General features: G+C 32.4%; 1 pseudogene; it reads left to right on the forward strand.

Annotated features, from left to right (window-relative positions):
* The first annotated feature begins 2683 nt into the window (after nt 1-2683).
* LOC149568928 (auxin efflux carrier component 3 pseudogene) lies at nt 2684-5339 on the forward strand (annotated as a pseudogene).
* Nucleotides 5340-15568: the final 10229 nt, after the last annotated feature.

The following is a 15568-nucleotide window of genomic DNA, read 5'->3' on the forward strand; positions in this document are numbered from 1 at the left end:
GTTCATGCCGACTGTAGAAAAATACTGTTCATGCGGCACTATAGCAATAACTAACTTCAGATTTGCACCTCAAACCCTTGTAAATTTCTTTATGCAAACGCCCCAAATGAAACCCAGTGTATTTCCTGAAGTGAAAACACCCTTGATCCTCCTGACTGTGTCTTCCAACAGCGAAGAGAATGCTAGCAAAGAGGGATTCCGTCCTCCAAGCCCGATAATCAGATATCCAGCAACATAACATTAATCTTCATCCAAGCATACAAAAAAAAAGCTCTTCCATTTCTTTTATAGTGTTCTCACAAGAGCTCAATCCTTCGTTTTCTCAATGTGGGATAAAACATAACTCCCTTTATGTACCTTATGTCTCCAATGTGTTATAAAAATAAAGGGAACTCTTTTAATTTAAATATTTCCCACAAACTATAGTCTATGCATTAATAAAGTTAAATATTTAAATTTAACTTTATAAAATGGCTTTATCAATGCATAACAAATCTTATCAATGATAAATAAGTCTTCCTGTCGATTTTAAACAATTACCATCGACATACCACTGTGACTGAATGTCTGGCCATGTCCAAGATGACTTACTATAAATAGTAAGTATGCCCAAAGTTGCCTCAGAACCCCTCAGAAAGACCTGCAACTGAAACTGTCTAGGCCAAATGGCCTCTAAGCCCCTTTAATGTCCTAGTTAGCCTACGGGACTGTGGGAAAATAGGCTAACGACAACATCATGCTATGAATGCTAGAAAGGGGACATTACATGAGCCGACAATAAATAATAAGAAACACATTAACTGGTACCAAGAGATATTATACCTATTTCCAAATATAAATGTATATAATTATGCTTGTGTATGAATCAATTTTTTTATCTAATATTTTGGACCTTGTGTGTGTGTGTGTGTGTGTGTGTGTGTGTGTGTGTGTGTGTGTGTGTGTGTGTGTGTGAGAGAGAGAGAGAGAGCTAAAGATCTATATCCCTAAGAATGCATTTACTTTCTTAGTTGTTAAATAAAGTACCCATGCCATCCAACAAAGGTTCTTCATTTGTAGTTGTATCTTCTTCCTTTCTAACCCACATTTTCCTCATTTCTTCTCTCACTTTTGTTTGTCCACAATCATTTTCCCTTTTCCTTTCTAATCATTATCAGTGGAAGACTAATACCTATATTTATAGGTAGTGTCCATACTTTGAACATATGTAACATGGAGGTTCAAGTGATCTTTCAGGTTGAATATTCCCTAACCTACATTCAATAGTCAAGTGTCCTAATTTTCCAAGTTTGTAGCATTTCAAAATATCTTTTATTTTGATTTCCTCATAGTATACTATTTTCTTGTTTGTCAGTGATCTAGTTTCACAAACATCATCTTTATTATTGTATTGATTGCACTTGTAGTAATATCCATTGAAACTCTTCTTGGATGTACTATGATTAGCTTTAGACTTGCACTCATGAGATTTATGATCGAATGTGGTGCAATTATATATGTAACCTTTAAATGGTATTCTCCTTTCATTTGTTTCTTTTTTTTCTCTACAAACACTTTCTATGTGACTGTACTGGCCATAATATTGACAGATTGGATGGTAGTTCATCTTACATATTGTACATCATCTTTAAACATTGGTTGTTCAAACTTTGATGATTCATCTTTCTCTTTCATGTTGTTGCCAATAATTCCAAATTGGTAGTGTTCAACTGTTCCCTTTATTTTATTAAAAGTTTATCAAATTTGAGAAAACTCCTTTCAAACTTTATAAGCCTCACATTGACTTCTTAACTTTCATATTATTACTTATGTCACTTTTTTCCACCTTCTATTTCTGATTTTCTATCTCTAGATATTGTCTTCTCTCATTCATTTTGTCTAATAGATCATCTTGTGCCTAAATTTCATATCACTATCTTTCCATGACAATATTTTCCAGCAATTGTCTCTACATGTTCTTGATATTTTGACTCAATAGTTTCTCTTTCATCTTCAACAGTTCTCATCCTATCCAATATCTCAGTCATTTAGATGGATTGACTTCATGCTCCTTCATTTGGTCCATCTTTTCTCACAATTCTTTGTTCTTTTCCTACAATTCACCATTCTTATCCAGTAGTTATTTTATTGCAACATCAGCCTCCTCAGAGTTGATACTTTCTTTTGATAACCTATCTAGATCATCAAAACTCATTTGTAGCTTCTCCATTAGTTCCTTTCTTTTTGCAAAAGATGTTTTGAGCTTGTCCCTTAATTCAAAAATTTGTTCATTAGTATGCTTCAGTGCTTCTTGCTAATGTTCTATAGCTTTAGATGGATAAAACTATGAACAATTATATATGGGATATAATGTGTCTATTATAAGGTTGTGTATGTGTGTGTGTCTTTTCATAAGATTATTCTCAATATAAATGGAGAGAGATTGTTGTATTTGAAAGATATAGAAATCACCAAAAATATTATTTCATATGCAAAAATCCTTAAACTTTAACATGGTATCAAAGCAGATTGATCCAGAAAAGATTGTGTTTGACACTTAAATCAACAATTTTTTTTCCAGATGTTAAAAAATAATAGGAATTAATTTGATTCGCCTTTGTTGCTAAACCCTTCATAGGGAACTAAAATTGTTTCCAATGATCTCAATCACCATGAGAGATTTCCCTAGTTGATCTTTAGAATAATGAGGATCATACTTATAGAAGGACTCACTAGTTTTTATAGAAGATTTTTCACAGCTGACCAGTGCTCGAGCATAAACCAATTTATTGCAATATTTGCAGTGTCACTTTTTCCATTCCACTTCATTTCCACCACCAATCCTGATACAATGACTATGAATTTCATTATGGTAGTCCCGCTGCAGAAGCTCGTAATATTGTTCATGTTGGGCATGTGGACAAGCTTCATACGAAGTGACAACTTGGAGTGGATGATCACCATTTTGTCACTCTCTACTTTGCTCAACACTCTGCTCATGATAAACCCACTTTTAAAAGCCAAGAATGGGGATTTTTTCAGGAGTCTCATGGTTCTAGTCGTTGTTCTCTAGTATATCATCTAATATATTTTGATGTTCCTCTTTAAGTACAAGGCCGAAAAAATGTTCCCCCTCACTGCAACCTCTATTGTGTCATTCAAGAATGATTTTTATGTCATTTCACTGGATAACCATGAGTTCCTACAGACGGATACGGAGATTGGAAATGACCAAAAAAGAATCACATGACCTTGTGGAAAACCGCATCTTCAAGGTTTGTGATTTCATGTAGAGGCCAATACCACCGATGGATTGAACGAACATTAAAATACCTTCTGCTTGGATCGGCCGCATACTCTAGCTTTAATATGGTACGATGTTTTTGTGTTCTTCCATCTGTTTGTTGCTAACATGGGTACCTCACATGCGGCTATTATACCCACTTGGTACATGATGCTTATATAATGCATTGTCATCAAAATCTTAGCATTCACCCTTATAGTATAAGCAAGGGAATGGTCAAATTGCCTATGTCAGCATGAAACACACACCAATCAATCACTGCCAAAGTTACCAATGCTCGTGTTCATTCCAATAAAAGGGATATATGATGGCATGATAGTGACTTTGGGCCAGTTCTGTGAACACACAAACTTGTATATTCTACATCAATTTGAAGATTCAGCAATAAAATGAAAATATGAAGAAACACGGCTAGGATGTTGAACAATGACCATATGCTATGGAAATTTTCTCAAATAGAATACAAAATCATGTTTATAGTGATTTCTTAGAGGTGATGAGGTTGAAAACTAATGCAAATCATAGTGTAGAGAAAAGATAACCCAAAATATTACGTCTGTAGGCATACCCACCTACCGAATGATGATGTTGACGAAATGTGGATGGACATACACTTGTATGCATGAGGATTATTAATATATGAAGAAGCACCTGAAATGACATTAGAGACATGTCACCATTGAGGCAAGGTTCATACAAATTATCATACACACACGAGGAAGTATATATTGAGTACATATTTGCAGGCAGAAGATAGTCAAGTTGTTTTAAATATTTATTTATTTTTTGATGGAGGGTTCAGACCTACGAGGCAGCCTAGCAAGGCACGAAGCCTACAAGCTACCAACTAGTTAAGACCACCACATAGACTTTTTAGGAACCTGATACAAGCCCACTCGTGCCTGAAACCTCTTTGGCTTAGAGCCAAGGACTGAGGGGCATCCACGCCATCAAAATCACTCGGGGTACAATCCTGACCTCATCCCTTATGATGTCAAAGCCTTGCACTCAGCAAGACTTGATCCCCGATGAGCTCTTTGTGAGTCATTCAACTTCACTAGTAGACCAAGGGCCAATTGACATTTCAAATATTTGAATCATCGTAAAAAATAGAAAAATTAGTATTGTTTTATATTGTTGGGTGAAACAATATTGTTGAGTGGTTATATATTTTTGTGGGAGACTATAGTCAAGTGGGTTCCAAATCAATCTATTATTATCAATTTAATAAAGGAGTTTCCCAAAACAAGAGATGTGATGTAAAGAAACATTTTTCATAGATGTATTACGGTCTCTAGGATCACAAGAAATCTCAAAATCATGAGAGAAGAAAAAAAGTAGAAAGAAGTTTTTCATATTTGATATGATGAAAAATTGTTCAAATGATGTAAGAGTGGAAATTTTACATTGTAGGGGGGATAATAAAAAATTATTCATTCCCACTTGAACCATATTTAGAGGAAAAATATCAGAGAAGAGACACTTCAAAGTTCCAATTTGAGTCATCCTTGGTAGGAAGATGATTCAAAAGAGGAGATGTCTCTCTAACAATCTAAGAAAGCATTTTCTAATTTGATGGATATGGATCTTCATTGAAGCAACTTGTATTAAGAACATGTAGATAAGTATTGATTATCTTTAAGTATCACATAATTTATCTTCTCATTGTTTTTGCTATCTCAATTTTATTTCTAAAGGAGTTTGGTACATCCATTAGAGAGGGAGTAGAAATATGACATGTTTCAATTTCTTCCAAGCATCTTGGTCATATTGGTTTAGAAGAAGTCAACTATGTTGAGATGGTTTCTCTACTAAACATAAAATTATTAGCTGATATGCTATTATATGTGGAAACTTCAACAAAAACCTGTCTGTCCATGAAAAACTAGTAGTTGTATTTGGAAACTGCTCATAAAGCACTAAATGAAAATCTTATCTAAATCTCCAACACTGACCATATGAACTGATTTAATTTATTTGAATAGATTCTATGCGGCAGGGGGCTAGGGTTTTGCTTGGAACAGATGGGATTTCAATCGAAACCATAAACCAATAATTGTTTTAATAAATATTGAAAAGTGCTGAAGATCCTACTCAATCTATATGTAATCCTTTGTGTTCCATGACATTATGTTGATATCATCAAATCTTTTTCTCCAAAATCAAATCATATCTTGGACAATCAAGTGATATCCTGGCAAATCTCACCTTTAAATGACTACTTCCCATTTAAAATATCAATAGACTTGCCAAGAATGCATAGCTCGTAAATCTTTGAAGCCCAGGAGGTCTCTATGATGTCCATGTCACTTAGCCGGCTCCATTAAAAATACACTTCACCGAGCCCGTCATGTTTTTCATGGTCTACGTTGAGCCCTAATCTGGTTAGGTTTTTTGTGCAGTGGGACAAGGCCAATGGATGGCTCATCACAGGCTTATCTCTTCCTGTGCAATGCCTAGGCTACAACCTGGACGATTGTATCATATGTGTCGCATGGGAGACCTTGACACCTTGCATGAGTTTTCATGGTTTCTTCTTCATTGTACATAGCATGTAATTAGCTATGAAAATTGAGTTTCTCGTTGAAATTTTTGAAATCTTCTCAATGAGGATTCATTCATTCTTTATTCTTATTCTTTTCTTTGCTCCAGCCAGTCTTCGATTTTATTGAATCATTGAACTATGACTCTTATGTATAGATCGGCTTTTAACTTCAATATTTATCAATTCTTTGCTTCTCTCTGATCAATTATAATTTAAACATTTATCAATTCTTTATTTACTTTATTGTGCTTTCATGTTTCCATGTTCTGTAACAAAATTATAATTGGAATAATAATCACATGTACAAATCAGTTTTCAATTACTGTATTTCTCTTTTGAGAGTAATCATATGTAGATATTTGTTTTCAATTATGATTTCTTTTTTAACTTTGTTTTGCTCTCATGTTTGGAATTTTGTTACTAATTAATAAGTCAAAATAGTAAGATTTTTAGCTTCAGTATTTAGATCTGTTATTAGATGTTCTCTTACTAAACTATAATTAAGATATAACCATATGTAGAAATTAAATTTTGACTTCATTCTTTATTACTTTCTTAATAAGATTAAGATTTGAATTAATAATCAAATGTACATATTATTTTTAACTTCAATATTCATGGATTTTCCCTGTTTCTTGGTTTTGTGATCTGTTTGGAAATTATAATTCAGACGAGAATCATAAATTTTATGACAAATTAAAAGAAAAAATAAAGCCAAAATCTATTAGGTTTCTTTATTTTCCCTTTATAACAGGGTTTGAACTCTATTCTACTCTCGACTATGAACGAAGGTGTTTATTGCACCTTTACTTAAATCATTGAAATTTGAAGAATATTGGACCTTAATGAAAACTTTTTTTTGTCAAAAACATGAGGCTTTATGACTAATGGAGTGAAGAAGATGGATGGAAGTTAAATAACAATTATAAGTATTAAAGATCGAAAGGTGCTAGCTCGTCTGGTTGAGAGTGGAGACCTGAGAGGGTGGGTTACCCCTATGGTCTCGAGTTCAAACCTTTCTCCATGATTAACCGGTGGGACAGTCGTACGAACCTGTTGCCCCACCCACAGAGGATTAGCCCCACCCGCAGAGGATTAGTCTCGCGTCAGCTCAGTGTTAAAAAGATTGGTGAAAATATATGGATAAAATTAACGTGTAGATGAATAATTTAATGTGTTTTATTTTTTTAATAATTTATAATTAAAATATTTATTATATTAAAAAGAATGATATGATCCTAAAATTATTAAATTAAGTTTGATTTTTTATATTATAGAAAAGTTAAACATCTATTTGAAATAAAGGAAGGGTGAAAATTTAGTCAAGGTGAAAGAGAAACAAGAACAAACAGAGAGGGCATTAGACAGCCCTATCAAGATCAACCAAGTGATCAAGTTGATGGGACAAGCCCATCAGAAGTTGAGACTTATCAACAATGTTCCAATTACACATATGGTCAGAAGCCCACTTTGCCAAACAATCAACAATACTATTCCATTCCCTAGGAATATGAGTGAAAGTAACAGACTCCAAATAAGTACACAAATTATGAATCTGGTTCGTAATCAAAGCTAACCTCCAACCAATAACTTCATAATGTTGTTGATTTAATAGACATATCACCACTTGTGAGTCAGATTCACAGATAAGCCTTATCCAACCAAGGCTACAAGCATTCTTTACAGCATACAAAATAGCTATGGACTCCATTAGGTTGTTAGTGTGATGATGTTTATAAATAGAAAACACAAACTAGACACCTTCCTTACTATCTCTACCATCATCACCAACGCCATTTGGGCTTGGATTTCCCTTGGAAGATCCATGCGTGTTGATTTTAAGAATACCTTGCAAAGGGGTACTCCACTTCCCCACCCTATTTATCTTTCGCAAGAGATGTCTACACATCTTTCTTAGCATTTTTCCATGTGATGGGGGAATATTTAGATGATTATTGAAAATATCCTCCCCTAGTTCCATGGCCTCAGAAGTGTCACATTATGCAAAAATAATTTCCCCCAAAGAATGGAGAATTTTCCACCTTAAGGGAGGAACCTCTAAAAACTCATCCTTAAAGATACAACATTTCCTTTCCAACCAGATATGCCAAATGATAAAGGAGGGTCCAAGAGTCTAGGAAACTTGAAGAAATGAAGTCTTGACAGGAGACTTACCCTAGTGAGCGAAGAATTCTGCCAGTGACAAAACATGCCAACAAGATTGGTTCCACACATTCCACCAACAGTGCCAAATATGTCTAGTGAAAGAGCATTGGAAAAAGATATGAGAGACATTTTCTTCACTATTCCGACATAGAACACACATTGAGGGTCCTTGGAAGCCACACTTGCATAAATTATCCCATTTAAGACATTGACTATGGACCACCACCCACATAAAAAAATTACATTTGGGCCAAAAAAACTTGTACCAAACTTGCATCCACTAAGGCATCTAAATGTCCCCCAACGGCTATCGAAGAAGCTCAACATATCTTGCAAACACTAATGATCTCCTCCACAATTGAAAAATCTTGAAGGTGGCCCCTTTCTTTCATTACCCTTATTATTCTTAATCCAATAGATAGGAATGAAAAAAGACTCAACAAAGAAAATACAAGCAAGCATGTTTTCTGAAAAAGAAAATGGTTTCGTCACAACTCCCATCATCATATTTATTCATCTTGTATCACACTAACAAGACTGACTTAATTGACAGGTTCCTTTTGCAATTAAACTTTGCTTTATAAATGCAATATTCACAACTCAGTAAGAGGGTGGAATCAGTTGGATTACTCATCAGCATCAAACTAAGTGATAAGACACCTACGTGCTTTGAAAGTAGATAAAATCCAATAACAACACCATGGAAGGAATAAGATTAAGAGTTAAAATCCTATAGTAAAAAAAGTTTGAATATGCAAGAATACAAGATACAACAAACAAATAATAAAACTTATAAATATATGTTAAGATTCAAATCCATTGTATTTTGAGTTGTAATCTCACATTCCCTTAGATGATGAAGCTGTGTATTTTGAATTGCAGATGTCACCATTTTGAATATGAAGTAGGATAAAAGAAATAAGAGTATTTATCTTACTAAACAATATACATGATAAATAAGATACTAAATTAGTTAGAGAAGAATAGAGGAAAGGAAAAGGATACAACAAAGAGACATTTGATCAAGAAGGATCGAAGATAGATCGGCTTAGAGGTGATTTCTTATCAAGCAATCAAGTGCTAACCGCAGGATCAATGCTAAGACATTTTAACCGGTGATTTCAGTCAAGATCTCTTAACACAATAGTCGTAACAGGCTGTATTGAAATCCTTTACAAGGTGCTTACTTAATTGTGAGTTAAATTCCTTTAACCTGGCACACTTCTAATAGGATGTTGAAATCTTCTAGAGTGCATTAAATGCTTAGGTTAAGGATTTGTCTAAGAATTGTTGCTTTTTGAAGTCCACAAAACCTTGCTAGCTCTGGTGTGACAATATCATTAGTATTAAAATGACTAAAAAATATAGTTTGTGATTTGATCTTATATCATTGTCAAATCTTTAGATTTGTCATTCTTTCCCATATTTAGGGAAATTTCTTTTAATTCATAAATATATTTATTGTCTAATGTCAAATCTGTAAGGTGCAAGTGTATATAATATGATTGTTCACATATATTATTTTATTAGACATTTAATCTAAATATATGAAAGGAAACTTAAGAGATATGGAAAAAAATTAAACATTATTAACTTGAAATAGTTAAATTTAATTATTCTTAAATTAATATACATTTATTATAGAATGAAAAGAAATTTAGAAGAGGCTTGGGAAATAATGAAGTTTAAGCCATTGTTAAGATATTGAGGAGATGTTGCATATTATGTCATGAAGTGTATAGAGTATATATTTACCATTGGTTGCATAAAGTGTGTCTTACTTTTGAATGTTGATTAGAAATATTCATACGACCTATGTGTATCTTAAGTGAACTTAAGTAAGTTTTGTGATTAGGATATTGGTAAAATAGCATTTTGATGCCAACAATATATAAGAAAATAATCAAGTGTTGTTTCATTGTATCTCTTTCAAACTAATGCTATCATGAATTATTAACCCAAAAAATAATGATTACTTTAAAGGAATGAAAGTAACTATAAAACCAATTAAGTGCTTAATTTCTCAAGATATGTAAACATAATTTTCCAAGTAAATCTAAATCAAAAGTTGTTTTGAAAGAAGTGTGATTTAATGAAACACCTCAAAAAACTATTGTGAAACTATATACAACTAATCTCATTGCTAAAAGATAATTTAATATATTATATGCCAAGGAATAAGATGATGGAAAGTAATTTCATATTTGAGAAAGATCATTTGAGATATTGTAGATACCATATGATTTCAATAATGAGCAACACTAGAAGCTAGTTCATGTTGATTAAATAATAAAATAAAACCAAATCAACCATAAATAATAGAAATCTTCACAAAAATAAATGCAAAGAAATATAGAAAGAATGAGGGACTGCTAAAAGTCACCCGCAATAAAGCAAAGCTATTATGATACATATTAAGAGAGTATGTATCAAATACGGTTACAAATATCTGAAATTGAAAGAACTTCAAAGTCATAAGTATGTTCCATTTCTCTTATCGATTCTTAACCTTGAAAATGTTTCAAAGACTCATTTCTCTGCATCAGTTTTCTAATGTCTTTTGTGTTCGATCTTTTGAGGGTTGAATGCCCTTAACTCCAACTCAAGGCATCTTTTCTAGAAATTGTATCATATTGGTATTTTTCTATGGCATTCATAATTTCACTCTCTTACACCTTGCTAGATATAGATATGACATTTAAGCTTTTTCTCCTCTCATGTTGTATGGAAATTGTGAACATCCTTCCTTTGAGTACCCAAATCTTTGTGTTGCATGGTGAATATCATTAACGCACCGATCATATGCCCCAAAATCATGTGAATATTTGGTATTTGAGATTAGTGGTCTATATCTAAGAATGGTTTTTCTTGTGTACTCTAAGATGTGGACGATTGGCAATAGTATTGTGAGATGGGTGAAGAATGAGTTACAACTTTGCTGCAAATATTGGATGATCTGCTTCTCCCCACTTTGTATTTCCATTTCAAAAAAGTGGGGAAATCTTATTTTTTATTTCCCTTTAAAAAAGGTTTATTTACATCTACTTCCTGTGGTGCATGTGAAAGATCGATTGAATATTAAATGGAAATGTAGATTCAATGAATCTTTTTGGCTAAATTGTCTGCTCAAATTTAGAAGACAGATCAATGCAAATGTTGAATTGCTCGCTTGGAAGATTCTACATTGCAAGCTTCCCATTGAGGATAGGTTGAAATGTATAATGGTCCAGCCGGTCAGTTGCCCATTCTACTATAAACCAGAGAGTATGAGACATATTTTTGGGACTGCTTGTTTTTGAAGAAGTAGTGGAATTTTTTTTGAATGATTTGATTGCTATTTTTTATCACAAGATAAGTTGGAAAGAGGCTCTTCTAGGGGTGGGTCTACATAAAAATATTATTGTTGATGGTGTGTGATAGTTTATATTATTCCATATATGGAGGACAAGGTGTACAACAATCTTTAGTAATCACAATAGTAATCATCTAGAATTCATACTTTTAAGGCTTTATTCAGACATTTTCTATTGTCTGATATCTCTTTTCTCTCAGCTTCAGGTTGCTGCTGAAAAAGATTTGAGATTGGATTTTCAGATTCAATGAATTAAGGCTTAGATTAATCTTCTTGGCAAGAAAGAGATCATCATAGGGCATCACATGGTTGCATTATTACAGGATTGAATTTGGCATACAATTGCTTCTTGTTTTGCTCCAACTATGATATTTTGTATTGATGCTGCTATTTGATTTGCTACAACAATGTCATATGTTATTTTTTGTGTTTCTTGCTGATTTTCTTGTAGTCTCTAACTGCAAATTTGTGACTCGCATTTTTTCAATATTAAAAAAAAACTAATGTTTTGGTTGACCTGCATTAGGAAGCTAACATTTTGAATTTTAAAATTTGTTAAAATTAGGGAAAATAGCTTAATTAAAAAAATAGGGTTAAAAAATTCACATTTTACTAATGTTTGCTACTGTGTTGGAAAATGCTAGTGTAATTTCCTAATATTTCTTGCAGGCATCGTGTCAATTCATGTTTCTTTTATGTAGAAGTCCATCTGAGTAGACATCAATGTTTCCTTGTATGGAGAAAAAGCTAGATGAATAGTCATGCATAGTCATAGTCTGGCTGATTGATGTTTTCTTTGTTACACTGTTGATAAATGTGCTATAATCATTAAATTTTGTTTTCTAGCGTTTGTTTTTCATGATCTATATATTTTGTAAATGATAGGTTTGGAAAAAAATTACTAGATTTTCTCTAATTTGGAAAAACATTACTAGATTTCTCCTAATTTGGAAAAAAAAAAAAAAAAAGTTTGACTTTTAGTTGTCTTTAGTACATTTGTTTGGAGATTAGCCAACATTTGATATTTTTATACTTGCAATTTTCCCCACTTTTGCCTATTTATTACTAGCACTTGCACCCGAAGGAGCAAGGGGTACACTGACAGTGACAGAAGGTGCATGTCTATATAAGATGGTTGTCTACATATTATTGTTTTTGTTAAACATTTAATATAAAATGAAAGGAAACTTAATAGTTTGAAAAAAATTAATCATTTATTGATATACATATATAATAAATTCATATAGATAAATAATTATAAAACTAAAATAAATGTAGAAGATATTTACAAAACACAAAGATAGTTTGATTGGTATATGTTTTTCTCACAAACTAAACTAAATTAGACAAAAAATAGTCAATGCTTGTAACTACTTTTTATTTACAATTTTAATATAATGAATAAAGTAAAATGAAATGACTGGGCTATTTCTCGAACAAAAAGAAATGGAGTTTTAAAAAATGTGATTTACTTTGTGACAATGGGCATCTTCTCACCATACATGTAATAGAAAAACTTTACTCAAAAGGGAAAGATGACCTTAAAATGCAAGCTAAATGTAGCCAATTAAAAAGTGATGAAGGGAACACATGGGAACACATATAAAGTCATATATAACAAGGGGCGCATGTGCCAGAGTTCCTGCCTTCATGTTTTTATGGTTGACTGAAGTAGTATTGCATGAAGGGGAAATTAAATTAGTTACAATTTTTAGCAAAAACTTGGTGACAATAAACTTTTTTAGCTACTTTGAGCCTAAAAGCACATAGCTATCAAACAAACACTTCAATCATATAATTGGAAAAGAAAAAAAAATAGATTTATAGATAGAAAGGAAGTATACGAAGAGAGAGCTAAAAGAGAGAATGATATGTTATTATAAGAACAAGTAAAGGTAGAATAATAGAGAGAGTTGAAGAGGATTTTAAAAATATTAATAATTTTATTATTTTAAGAAATATATAAATAACAATAAAAATTATATTATATAAATGAACTACTCATTTCTACCAATTCAATTATAAGTTTAAATATTTAATTGAAAAAAAATTGTTGATTACTTCAATCAGAGTACCAAAATATGTAGCAAGTTCGAGAGGTAGTATTAATGGTATTAAAAAAAATTGAGCAGGATTGTAAAATAGTAGCTGGTAAAACATAGTGTAAACTTTTTTTTAAAAATATTTTACAATTGTCAAAAATAAACATCAATGTTAAACTAATAAGAAATATATATATAATAAGAAATAAAAATATGTAACTCTATATTTGAACTTGGTAAGATAGCTAGTAAAATATAGTGTAAACTTAAAGAAATGACATTTTACAAATTACAAAAATACACATCAATGTAAAACTAATAGTCTTAAAATCAAATTACTTAATAATCTTTTATTCATTTTAGAAAAGAAAAAAATTCTATTGTTTAATATTTAATGTTTAATGCAACATATATCATACTTTGATTTGACTGACACAACAATTAACACTGACAAGAGCAGATACGACATCCCAGCAGATACAGGTAAAGTACTACATGGTAATATGGCATGGCATGGCAATGGGAGTGTTAGAGTGGAGGGGCCCGGCTGGTGCAAATATGTATGCTGACACACACTTTATAATTCCTTCGCCTTCTTCTATCCAACCCTATGATAACACGCACTTTATAATTCCTTTGCCTTCTTCTATCCGGCCCTATGTTGACACGCACTTTATAATTCCTTCGCCTGCTTCTATCCAGCCTTATGCTATCATGCACTTTATAATTCTTTCACCTTCTTCTATCCGGCCTTATGCTGACATGCACTTTATAATTCCTTCGCCTTCTTATATTCATTTATTTATAGAACCCCTGGCCAAACAAAGCTATGTTCCTAAATTGGTAATAGTTCCACATGGGAAATATTATTGCTTCCCCTTCTCCACCCCCATTATCTCATCTCACTTAGTCCTTCCATTACCTTCTTTCCACTACTATTTATGATGTTTTCATTAACCACTGCGGAAAAGATACAAAGGACTCTTTAGCAAGTTTAGTGTATCACAACCTTCATCAGAGTGGATTTAAAGCATTTTTGGACAAATATAGTCTGAGAGCTGGACAATACATACCCCAAGCTATAAGTTGGGCAATAAGAAGTGCTTCAATTCATGTCATGATCTTATCTCCCAACTATGCGGATTCAGAGTGGTGTTTCGATGAGTTATTTTTATCATTCAAATAGGGGCTCCAATTATCCCCATGTTTTGGAAAATTAGACCTTCAGAGGCTCGAATGGAGGACAAGAATGGAATGTATTCCAAGGCATTCTGAAAGCATAAGAAGACTGGGAAGTTCAATGGTCCAACACTTGACAAATGGAAAGTTGCGCTTGGTAGGATTTCTCTAGTCGAAGGCTTTATAGTTGATGGGTAAAAATTGTTTTGAAGTTTTTTCTATTTTTATTATGTTTATTTTATTGTTGTGGAGGCTTTTTTTTCAACAATTTCTTTTTTTTACACTATTTCAGTGACGAAGAAGAGATGATGGAGAAGATCATGGGGTGTGTGGTTGCATACATTGAAATGGAAAAATGTGAAGGCAAAGGTGGCCACCCATTGACATCACACAATAAGGAAGAAACTAAGCATGAAAAAATAAGTCAATTATGACTATTTAATACTTCTAGTTTAGGAATCAAGCTTTAGTGTGTGATGTTTAAGTATAGAAAGTGACCTTCTAAAATAGGATGTATTAGGACATCCGATTTGTGAGATTACTATTATTATTACTATTGTATTGCTTCATTTCAAAGGATAGTATTGATTATTCATATAGAACCAAAGAACTATATTATGTCTCCAAAGTGTCCATGACATAAAATTTGTAAACTTTTGATTTGAAAAAAATAAAATAAAATTCTATTATTCACTATTTAATATCAATTTTTTAAAAAGAAAATCAATTCTTGGTGCATGGGGGCAACGAAGAAATTTATGTTCGAACTGGTCAAAATTGATGTCTTTTACAAAGTATTAAACATGCCTAGCTTCCAAATTCAAGATATCTGACATGAAGATTTGGTAGCATAGTTCTCATGACCAAAAGAGTAAATACATTCCCCCTCCCTTTCATGTCAATTCTCATCCTATTCAAAGACAATGTCGCTTTCATTCATAAATTGTGGCTTACAGTCATAAATATTTGTCCAATAGTTGAGTAAGATATGTAAGAGTTTG

This window comes from Cupressus sempervirens, chromosome 3 (genome assembly GCF_028749045.1).
Source record: "Cupressus sempervirens isolate cs-2001-9-10 chromosome 3, ASM2874904v1, whole genome shotgun sequence".
Lineage (NCBI taxonomy): Eukaryota > Viridiplantae > Streptophyta > Pinopsida > Cupressales > Cupressaceae > Cupressus > Cupressus sempervirens.